Raw genomic sequence first — 9,593 nt, 5'->3', positions numbered from 1 at the left:
CACAGTGGTGAGCCTTGTCGTAGGGTAAAGGCTGGGTAAAGGCTAAGATTCAAAGGCTGTCTGAGGAGACAAAATTAGCAATCAAGAATTTCCTTGCTGAACCAAACTTCAGATTTTGGTATTTTTCTTCTCTGGTTATCCATCATATTTTGACATTTTTTATATATATATGTGAAAGAAATTTGAATGCTACCCATTAAAATAGATTACAAGTATAATGTGTATATCAGGTTCGCTCATGTAATTGACAAGGTGTATATGAGAATTTAGACTATTGCAGTTAAACACATTATAGTTTTTAAATTAAGAATCGATTTTCAGTAGTGAAAACAAGGAGGTTCCCTGTACAACCCTGTAACCTGTGTATTCATAATTATTACTTGATGAGAGTTTAGTTTTCATTACAGCATAATACTAGGCTGCTCTACAGAAGGAACATCACAGTTGATACCAGAGCACAAGGTCTAAATCTAGGCTTCGAAGGGCTCACAGGATGTAGTAAATAAACACAGAAACATCACCTACAACTTTTTTAAAAGGCTATAACACCTAAAATAGAAGATTTTTAGGTACAGACTTGTTGCCATTTACAATGCTATGTCATGTACGATGATTACAAGCAAAACCAAAAACAAAATACTTGTTGCAGTTCTGCAAAATAAGCATTTGATTCTTATTGAAAAATTATAAACATCACAAATCATGTTATGAATCATCTAACCTATGGAAAGACAACAGACTAACACTGTAGACTTCAACACAATGCAGTAAAAACACAGGAGGAAACACAAATGTTTACAAGTAGGCTGGATTGCAAAAGGAACGCAGAGCTACACCCTGTCTACCAAATGTGTACATATTAAGTTGTAGTGCATATCTAGGATGTAAAGAAAGGAAAGGAGATAATTAAAACAACATACACAAAGCTTATACAGAAGTTTCCGTATGGTACATCTATGTGAAGACCCTAGCTGACATGAGAAGAATCTGCCTGCAATCAACATAAACAATAGTGAAAAAGCTGAGACCCAGATATGGTTCACTTGTAAAATACCATTATCTCTATTTCTTTAAAGACCTTATCCAGTTCTACAAGGTATGTGAATGACAATGTTTATGTATGGAGTTCAGTGCTTTTCCGTCCTATAATATATACTTTCAAACACATGTCAGCAAGCATAATCTCTTTTGCTATATTTTCTGTGGTTTATAAGCAACAATCATTTTCAAATTTTCTGATTTGGTTTCAATTTGAAATTAGAGAATATTTAGAGATTTAATGAAATCCAAACCCCCCTCATCAGATACAGACAAATAGCAGATGCAAGTTTTCCTCACTTACTAGAAAATTTACCACTACGAATCAAAAAAGTATGAACTTAGCTCTCTGTCCACTAGCATCAAGAGGGAAAATATTTTAACTTACAACTTGAACACTGTATGATGTAGTCCAATCATGGAAACGATCTGTTCCTAGTGTTTAACAATGACTGAACGTCAAGTCTTTCTTCACTAAGCCAACAGTAGCTGTATTTAGAGCCACCGCCAGAAGCAGAGGTAACAGTTAGCAAAACAAAAATAACATATTTGGAACAAAAGATAAATGATTATTATATAGAGTTGGACTGCCTTTTATGCATATCAAATTAGAATTCTTTCTAATTTCCTAACTTTTCTTTAGTTGCTGGCATTCTTAATGCCGTGGTAGTTACAGCTGACAGACATATTAATGAGGTGGCTATGATGTGCATGAGACTGGCTCAAGGCCACATAAGGGTTGTGGGTGGGTTGGCTCTGCAACAACCAGGACAGGTCAGAGCTTGGGCACTTTTAACCTGCATATAACCATGCCCTATGACTAAACACCTATTGTATTACAGGTCAATCACAACGTACAAGACACAGACAATATACAAGTCAAGCCTCAATAAGAGAATAAGAAGAAACCAATGGAGGGAGCAGCCCATGCCCTTTAATAGAGATGGGCTCAGAGCAAATAGGAGGCTGCTCCTTTTGAGAGGAATGCTCACGACAGTGCAAGGACCACGCTTTTGGATAGGACTGACCATCAACCAAATGAGTTGTGCCCAACAAAGCCAAAACCAACAAATGAAAAGGGTTGTGATCTAACAAACCATTGTAATATGCCTTTCAATTTATATGGCTAAATTATTTGGAAATTATTTTCAAAAAAATACCACGTAAATAACTTTTCCAAGTTCATAGATAAATTGTTCAGTTGTACAATAAAATTTACCAGCACTTCAATTAAATTGAAAAACCCAGAAATGAGAGAGAATAATGCAAAATCCTAGCTTCTTCTTTAATGAATTTCTAGAGGAATTTTTACATAAATTCTCGAGACAAAACCTGGTGGATGGACTCCTGAAAATGCTTGCTCCTAAAAGGCTTGCTAATCCGCGTTGAAATTTAATGGCAAGTGCAGTAGAATACAATTTTCTTCCTGATAATTACTTCCTAATAATTTTTCAGACAGTATTTTTATGCCACTGCTATTATTGAATAATTATACTCAAACAATATTAACAATAAATGCAGCAGAAACAGTAAAGATCATAGAAAGACAACCATGCTCAATAGGCACAAAAATTTTACCCTGCGAAACCTAACCTTGGGAGAAAATCCAACAATCTTTTCTTGAGGAGAAGTTGTCTTTTCAGCAAGGTTACAAATCAGAGGTTTTGTCTAGAAACCTGTGCCAATAATCCAAGTCAAATATCAGTCAATCCTGGTCAAACAACACCAAGTCAACACTGGTCAAAACAGTCAAAAGTCAATGCTGGTCAAAACGCAATCTGTGGTCAAATTCGACCCTGCAGTCAACTCCTGTGGTCAAATCAGCACATGCGGCCTGTGGTCAAACCCATGTGTGCGGCCTCTACAAATTCAGTCAAACAGATTAGTCAACGCTCGATCAAACAGCTTGGTCAAACAGTCAACGTGGCCTGGTCAAACTCAGCTGTACAGCTGGTCAAACAGTCCTTCCTTCTCACACATGCGACTAGAACAAGAGAGACAGAAATGATGAAGATGATCTCTAGCAATAGATTTCTCCTTGGATGAATTTCTCCTCCACCAGAAAAGATTCAATGAGCTTGCAATGATGATGATTTGCCTCTCACATGATGTCGATTTATACAGAGCCCTAATGTGGAGTAGAGACCCATCAAAGTGGTTTTTCTTCACAAGAAACCCCTTCACTAATGGAGCCTACATCACAACTCAACATTAGACTCAAATTGGTTACCCCTCCGTTGGGTGAAAAACACCAATCAATAAACAATTCAAACCTGCGCTATAAAAAATAGATCATTCCATCTCAGAGCATCATGTGAGCATCGTGGGCCATTTACCCCTAGCCAAATCAGCATGGCCCCATGAGTAAATGTATCAATCTTCCCTAGTAAAATCAGCATGACCCCATGGGAGAAAGTCTGCCCCTAGGCTATTAACCCCTAACCAAATCAACATGGCCCCATGGGTGAATGTACCATTCCCCCACTAGTTAAATCAGCATGACCTTGTGGGAGGATGTCTGCCCGCTACTGAAAAAATATCAACACTCCCTCTCAACGAGAGAGACAGTTTGCATCGTGCCTAGCTTTCCTCAGAAGTATACAAACTTCCCCCTAAATAGAGGCTCGGTGAGAATGTTTGCAATCTGCTCATCTATGTATATGTACAGGAGTTTCATTTCTCCCCTCTACACGATGTCTCTAATGAAGTGATATTTGATCTCGATGTACTTCGATCTGTCATGAAATACTGGATTCTTTGAAAGCTTGACACAACTTTGATTATCACAATATATCAAGGTCATCTCTAGCGCCTAATCAAATAGCCCTACAACAGCTTCTGAAACCACACTACTTCCTAACTTGCGGCACTATTGTGATATACTTCGCTTCTGTGTACTGAGTGCAATCTGTGAGAATGTTTGCAATCTGCTCATCTATGTATATGTACAGGAGTTTCATTGCTCCCTTCTACACGATGTCTCTAATGAAGTGATATTTGATCTCGATGTACTTCGATCTGTCATGAAATACTGGATTCTTTGAAAGCTTGACACAACTTTGATTATCACAATATATCAAGGTCATCTCTAGCACCTAATCAAATAGCCCTAATAAATGCAGCAAAAACAGTAAAGATCATAGAAAGACAACCATGCTCAATAGGCACAAAAATTTTACCCTGCGAAACCTAACCTTGGGAGAAAATCCAACAATCTTTTCTTGAGGAGAAGTTGTCTTTTCAGCAAGGTTACAAATCAGAGGTTTTGTCTAGAAACCTGTGCCAATAATCCAAGTCAAATATCAGTCAATCCTGGTCAAACAACACCAAGTCAACGCTGGTCAAAACAGTCAAAAGTCAATGCTGGTCAAAACGCAATCTGTGGTCAAATTTGACCCTGCGGTCAACTCCTGTGGTCAAATCAGCAGATGCGGCCTGTGGTCAAACCCATGTGTGCGGCCTCTACAAATTCAGTCAAACAGATTAGTCAACGCTCGATCAAACAGCTTGGTCAAACAGTCAACGTGGCCTGGTCAAACTCAGCTATACAGCTGGTCAAACAGTCCTTCCTTCTCACACATGCGACTAGAACAAGAGAGACAGAAATGATGAAGATGATCTCTAGCAATAGATTTCTCCTTGGACGAATTTCTCCTCCACCAGAAAAGATTCAATGAGCTTGCAATGATGATACAAGAAACCCCTTCACTAATGGAGCCTACATCACAACTCAACATTAGACTCAAATTGTTTACCCCTCCATTGGGTGAAAAACACCAATCAATAAACAATTCAAACCTGCACTATAAAAAATAGATCATTCCATCTCAGAGCATCATGTGAGCATCGTGGGCCATTTACCCCTAGCCAAATCAGCATGGCCCCATGAGTAAATGTATCAATCTTCCCTAGTAAAATAAGCATGACCCCATGGGAGAAAGTCTGCCCCTAGGCTATTAACCCCTAACCAAATCAACATGGCCCCATGGGTGAATGTACCATTCCCCCACTAGTTAAATCAGCATGACCTTGTGGGAGGATGTCTGCCCGCTACTGAAAAAATATCAACACTCCCTCTCAACGAGAGAGACAGTTTGCATCGTGCCTAGCTTTCCTCAGAAGTATACAAACTTCCCCCTAAATAGAGGCTTGGTGAGAATGTTTGCAATCTGCTCATCTATGTATATGTACAGGAGTTTCATTGCTCCCTTCTACACGATGTCTCTAATGAAGTGATATTTGATCTCGATGTACTTCGATCTGTCATGAAATACTGGATTCTTTGAAAGCTTGACACAACTTTGATTATCACAATATATCAAGGTCATCTCTAGCGCCTAATCAAATAGCCCTACAACAACTTCTGAAACCACACTACTTCCTAACTTGCAGCACTATTGTGATATACTTCGCTTCTGTTGTACTGAGTGCAACAAAATTCTATTTCTTGGTAAACCGGGATATCATAGTTGATCCCTGTTACCACTCAAACTAGCAGGGGTCCTACGAGGAGATTCTATAGAGCAACTACTAGGTCAAGGGAAACAATGGTGCAATATCCCACAGTCACCTTAGCTATGGCTCTCTTCTCTTTACGAACTTTCACCGATAGAAGGAGACCTGGTACAAGAGCAATCACAATAATGAATGTGTCAATGAGAGGATGAAGGGTGATTCCCAAGGCCAATTCCCAAGAGAGACTCAATTGTATGGCTTTCTTTCTTGGGAAGCAAGGTGATGGGCTCTCTAGGAACGACTAACAGGATTCTCGAAGCTAGGATTTGGGAATGTATCTTGTAAAGATGATTCCTAGGCCTAGAAATCCTTATGGAGAGTTGGTCTTTATGTGATCTTTGTGGAATTGGAGTTGTAAAGTTGTGGGACCACACGGGACCAAGTGGACCCAGAATTAGGTCAAGGAAGTGGAATTGATCAACCAAGGAGGGGCTTGACCTAATTAGGGAAGAGAAGAGGATCAAAGGACAAATTTTCTTTTGAGATTTGGATGCAATGATCCTAATGAGGTCACTAACCCAAAATCAACCTAGGGCAAGAAATGGTCTTGTGGCTAGGGCTTGCTATATCTTGGGATTCCACCGTCGGAATTGCTTGAAATTTGGAGGACCTCTTGAGCAAACTACAACGCAATAGTGGACCAATTTTCAAGGGTTTTGGATGGCTACAAATGATTTCGTGTGATGCCCTAGGAGACATTTTGGGGTTAGGCCTAGAATTGGAAAAAATGAAGAAAAGAAATGTTATTTTGACCACCAAAGGGATATAAAGATCGGTGCCTTATTGCTTGGGCTTAATGGAGTCAAGATACACATAGATCATGAAATTTCATGAGCTAAGGAGCCTTAATTGATCTTTGCTAGCCTCTCCAAGGGCAGCAACTAGATCAATAGAGATTTATATTTCAAATTTGCAAAGGAGACAAAGTTCCAAGGTCTTTAACCTAAGAGGTTCCTCTAGGAACATTTGCCCGATCCCTTAAAGGTCAACGCATGCATTTAATCACTTATTCAAAGTCCCAGAAGAATTTCGCATTACGTTTAACCCATACAAGAATAAAGATAACAACATACATGCAGATAACCAGTAAGATAAGAAGAATAACATCAAAATTTCGACCTACATGAGAGAGAGAGTATATCCATTTATCAACTTCGCATTAGAGAAGCTCCAAAGACAATAGTGAAATCCAAACATCATAGCGCATCAAGAAGAGCTCCAAAAATTCATCCCAACGAAAAGTGCGAAAATCTCATAAGAGATACTAATCCAATCCAAGTGATGATGATTGAGAGAGAATGTCTCTATTCTATCTATACAATCCTCTACAGGAATTGAATGGCCTAATTTAGACTAATAATGCCCCTAAAATAAAATAATGGGCATAATAACAATACCTTTGGTGACAAGCCCAACAAAGAACTCAATAACATAAAGATAAGCCTGTCAAGAGGGAAGAATGATCAACATAATGAGTCGTTGGGCCATTGAGAAGGCCAAATGAAGTCCAAAGTGTGCCATGATAAGTGAATGGACTCCAAACATAGTGGACAAGGGGTTGGCCTTTTGTTTTACAAGCAAGAACCTGTGGTGCTCCCAAGTGGGTGTGGGGGCACAAGGACATCCTCATGGGTCTCCAAGTGGATCGAAAGTTCCTATAAACCATCTGTAAGGGATCGGATAATGACATAAACGTTCATTTGGACCCTGAATCATTTGCCAAGTGTGTGGTGCATCTGTGGAGTCAGTTGGACATGGTGAACCAAGTGCATCATCCTCATCCCAAAGGTGGAATACGAGCAATCAATGAGTGGTACTAGGGATCCATGAAGTACTCTCTGTTATGGTGTAGGCCCATGGCTCTCAACTCTCACCCTACAAGTGCCAATGTGGCCCTTTGGAGGGCTACGGCCCTGTATAGGGAGACCAAACCCCAAATGGAAATCTGCCTACAATCCTGCATAAGATCAAATGCATCCCCTTGCCCTCCAATATGACCAATAATTAAAATAATCAAGTAAAATAACTTACAATTCATGGAACCAATGGGGCACTTCATGGTGGCATGCCCTTCCATAGTGGCCTTTGGCATGTACAAGTGTCTCCAAGCTAAATAAGGGGGTTAATCAAGGATCCTATTAGGTGGTTTCATCCTTTAAGGGGGGTGACATGTCCATGGTACATCCCTCAAGTGGCAGGTGGAAAATGATATGGTAATGGAACAGAGTGGGGATTAGAGGAATCATCAAGACCACATGTTATGGTACAAGGGTAGCTATAATGAGGGAAACCCACACCTAGGTATATGAGTGTAGGTGGGAGCAAATCATGGTACATAGTTACCCCAACCTTTATTTTTCCACCCTTCTTCATATGCCTTTTGCCTTTGACTGATTTTTCTTCATAACTGCTCGAGGCTCTAGGGGATGAGAGCATGATGTGTAGTATATAGCAGTGGATACCACCTTAAGGTGGGGTAGTTCATTGTCCACCAGGGGCTGGGACAATAATGGCTTCCTTAATGATGGAGGGGACTCATCTAGGGCCCATAGAAACCAGGGTGATGGCCATGGATAAGGGGTAGAGCTCATGTTTGGCTTTTGGCCACATGCTAAATTTGTATGTCGCAACCATCTTTTGCATTTTGTGATACATTTTCTATTGAGAGTGGCCAAATTATACTTTTTCTTTTCTTTTTAGTTGCATCAACCTCCAGACATTGTTCCAGGCCCGACCCAAGGTGTGGACAAGGGGAGGGCAAGGCTAACCCTATGTGGACCTAGATGGGAAAAGAGATGAATAGGTTTAGAATGAGTGGAAGGGGGTGATGTATGTGGTGTCGGGAAGCGGGACCACGCAACCAACATTGGAATTTCCCGTGTAGTGCCAACCCTAAAGCTAATGGCCAGCAAAGGAGATCCCACGAGACTAGGATACAAGGCTAACCACGAAATCGAGCAGTGGAGACAAAAGCACAAACCTAGCCCACCCTTTCCGTCGAATCCCCCCATCAATCCATGCCCAAAAGTGCCCATGACAAGTAAGGAAAAATACTCAACTATACCAATGAAAAGCCATACCTTTGGGGTTAGAAGGCCCACCTTCAAACATACAATCATAACAAATGGGCGAGGGACCACATGGTTGGCTTAGGTGGCAGAGATAATGGCACATTGAGCTATCTGGTGGCTGCAAAGGGGTTGTTGTCTACTGGATGAGGACCATCTAGGAGAAAAAATTCTCCTATATATACTACCCACAGGTGGTGGGTAACAATCCCAAATTGAAGCAGCACCCCGAGGTGCTCTTTTTGTCCATTGCACTCCCAACCGAATCAAAATCAACGTATCCCTGTAGCCTCACTTCACCACCTAAGACATGTCTCATAACATATTCAATTGTATCGCACAAGTACCTCAACACATGCTTCGCTACAATGAAATGTGAATGGCTCAGCTCAACCATAAACTAACTCGAGGTGTTCACTGTAAAGCAAATATTTACCTAATGTTAACTAAGTACATCAAGGATCCAACTGTCTGTACATAATGGGATCCACCAAATCTGAATTTGAAGTTGTAATGTTCCAATTGAGGAAAATTTGGAACAAACACTTCACAAGAAATTTCTACTCATAAACAAAAGATTGCCATGTAAAATATAACAGATGAAATGCATGCAATTCCATAACACAATAAGAAAAAACAAACTCGGCTTTATTATAATATATAAACTGGGGTTTTACATGTTGGAACAACATAATAGCTGAGATAGCTGAGATAAACAGGCCACAAATAGATCTACAATAATGGTGCAATGGGCCTCTCAAAACAAACGAATAACCAAATAACTGCAACTTGTGAACCCTGAATGGATTCAATGAGGGAAGACATGGGTGCTTGCCCACTCTCATTGAATCACCTGAGGGTTTCCGTCCTAGGGCTATTGCTGGAGTAGAGAATGGGGTTCTCAACCTCACATACAAGAAACAATATCAAAACCAAGATGTACTCCAATGGTCTCCTCCTCCTCTTTTATAG

The 9,593-nt window shown here is 40.3% G+C and overlaps 1 protein-coding gene across 6 annotated transcripts in view; it reads right to left on the bottom strand.

The window, feature by feature from the left end:
• Positions 1 to 649: 649 nt before the first annotated feature.
• The window catches only part of LPA3 (Low PSII Accumulation 3), a 333,567-nt gene continuing 324,623 nt past the window's right edge, over positions 650 to 9,593 (bottom strand). The window contains exons 13-14 of one of the 6 annotated variants that reach the window (XR_016261588.1): positions 1,427 to 1,527; positions 650 to 991 (exon numbers count right to left, since the gene is read on the bottom strand). The gene's annotated coding sequence lies outside the window, so the exon portion shown is untranslated. Of the gene's footprint in view, positions 992 to 1,426; positions 1,544 to 9,593 lie in introns of all 6 variants that reach the window. The other 5 variants (XR_016261590.1, XR_016261589.1, XR_016261591.1 and 2 more) reach the window with 5 other exon arrangements.

The sequence above is a fragment of the Pinus tabuliformis genome, chromosome 5_2 (assembly GCF_031772625.1).
Source record: "Pinus tabuliformis cultivar Carrire ecotype Pingquan chromosome 5_2, CPIR1, whole genome shotgun sequence".
Classification (NCBI taxonomy): domain Eukaryota; kingdom Viridiplantae; phylum Streptophyta; class Pinopsida; order Pinales; family Pinaceae; genus Pinus; species Pinus tabuliformis.
This window is presented reverse-complemented; position numbering and strand designations above follow the sequence as displayed.